Below are 2387 nucleotides of genomic sequence, written 5' to 3'. Positions count from 1 at the left end.
ACAATTTACCTCTTAATACAAATTATTAAACCATTCATTCCATAATGAGTTACATTACTAAGACAAAGGGCTCACGGAGGGTGTGACTGGGCGACAGGGAATGCTTTTCATTACTACATGTAGGTACCTGATTTCACTTCTGGTGTGTCAGTGGTCCGTTTTTGTCCTGTTAACGATTCACATTCTTTATTGGAATTTCGGATTTCTGTGATTGATCACTGTTCGTTATCTTCACCTTATACACTTGATAAAATAAGAACGTCTTCTAAATTAAATGTTTTGTGTCATTAGCTGTGCACCTGATACTTAAGAGGCCTGCAAATGATATTAGCATTATGATTTATTATTATTTTTTCATAGTTTTGATTGAGTAGTGCTGAAATACATTTATCCAGGAAAATGACATTAGATACAATTTTCAAAATGTTGGGGTCTCATAAATGATTCTGCAGAGTTGAGCTTGGGCTCCCTGTATTTTTATACTTGTTTGATGGAAAACCACGTATATAAATGTAGTAATAATTTGCCTTCTAATAATTGAACATAAATGAATAACTTGACTAAAATTGGATTAGGGATACTCAACACTAGTATATGAAAATTGTTGAAATTTTCAAAAGATTGTATTCATCCAAAATATGAGCACATATTTAGTTAACTGGAGCTTTAATATGTTCTTCAAACAGTTTCTTTCTTTTTTGAAAATGAATAGTTCATTATTGAATGTATGGTACTGTAACTCTTTTATGTTTTGTCACATCTCTATACTTGTAAGTCACTCATAATAAGCTACATAAGGGGAGTGGGATGGTATAATTACCTTAACAACAAAACTGATCTGGGTGCATGTTGCTTTTCTCTTTGACTGCTCTCAGTATGAATTAGATTATCTTAATCTGGATGATTCTAAAAGTTCCTTTAGGAGTACAATAAGGCTATATTTAAGAAAGTTTGGTATTTTTTAACATCCTGTATTGTTTTTACTAAAGATTCCGTTTAATTTGTTACAAACAAATGAAAACATGGAAGACTTAGGGAAAATTGACATTTCTGTTGGGAAGGTCCATTTCTTTATGTTTTGCATTGAATTTTTGTGTACATATAAAGGGATAAATTTGAAGATATGAAAAAAAAAAATAAGGCAGGTTATGTTAAAACATTCGTGAACATTTTGTGTTTTATAATTAGCATAGCCTGGGAAAACTGTTTTACAAATTCTTATAGTATATTTCTTTCTTAAAAAATTGATGTAAAATCATTTACCTCACTGGGGGTTTTAATTTTTGTTGTTTAGTGGTAAGAAGAGACTATCGAATTTATATCCACATTGAAAAGTTAAAATTTCAAAATAATAGAACAAACCCACTTATTCAATCACAAATCAAATCCCTTCGAGCCTATATTTTTTTTTAACCATGAAAATTGGACTGTAAAAAAATAAGGGTCCTTAACTTTACAAAGACTGCCAGTAGGCTCAATGACACTTTAACATACGGTAAAATTATCATAAAGTTTGGCTAGATAAATAGTACTATTTTTTTTCATAAATATGCAATCCCCTCTCACGTTTAATAACATATGTATAATAGTTACAAAATTTAAGATACTACTTTCTAGTTTTACAATTGTCTTGTGTTTTTAATTGTAATATGACTTTGAAAACCATGCACTCCAACCCCTGTCCACTTTACTCCATCTAGTATCAAAACTTAATTTATAGTAATTAAAAGATTTAATTAAGAGGCAAGATTATTATAAGATCTTCTCTTGAAATTAGCCTAATGTTCCAATTTTTCAAAAAAGAAATGAAACAAAAAAAGGAGATAGAAGAAAAAATTTCGATTATAATTAATTTTTGTTGTGTCCATCAAGTAAGAAAAAAAGATATGCATGGATATAAAAGAAGTGATAACTGATGATAATGATTATTTGTCTCGCCAACTAAAACGATTTATGCTATTTTTCAGACATAGGCTTCCGTATAAAAAGAATAGCGGCTTATTGTGTGTTTTGAAAATTCTATGTTGCGTTTAGAATTTCTCAAGGTTGAAAACTGTTTTGTAGATGAGTAACTACGTAGTGTATATAAACTACTCAATCCTTTTTCTTTTTTAAATCAGTATATCCATCTATAGTGAGGTAAAAAAAAATGTGTTGCCAATCGTTTCAAAGCTTTTGTATTCTTTTTAGTTTGAATATAGAACTGCAGATTTATAGTCATAGTAAGAATTTTTCACCACGGTGTGCACCATACACATGTAAAGCGGATATTTAAAAACAAGGTGAAGGTCATGTAAGGACGCCCTGAATGTAAGGGAATCAGATGATGAAAAACAAAAGTACTTCATTGTAGAGATGTAGAGAGAAGATAAACACACGAGGTAAAA

Source organism: Saccostrea echinata, unplaced genomic scaffold (genome assembly GCF_033153115.1).
Source record: "Saccostrea echinata isolate AGI-Se365-2 ecotype Australia unplaced genomic scaffold, CSIRO_AGI_Sech_v1 ptg000038l, whole genome shotgun sequence".
NCBI lineage: Eukaryota > Metazoa > Mollusca > Bivalvia > Ostreida > Ostreidae > Saccostrea > Saccostrea echinata.
The sequence above is the reverse complement of the archived record's forward strand: the minus strand, read 5'-3'. Positions refer to the sequence as shown.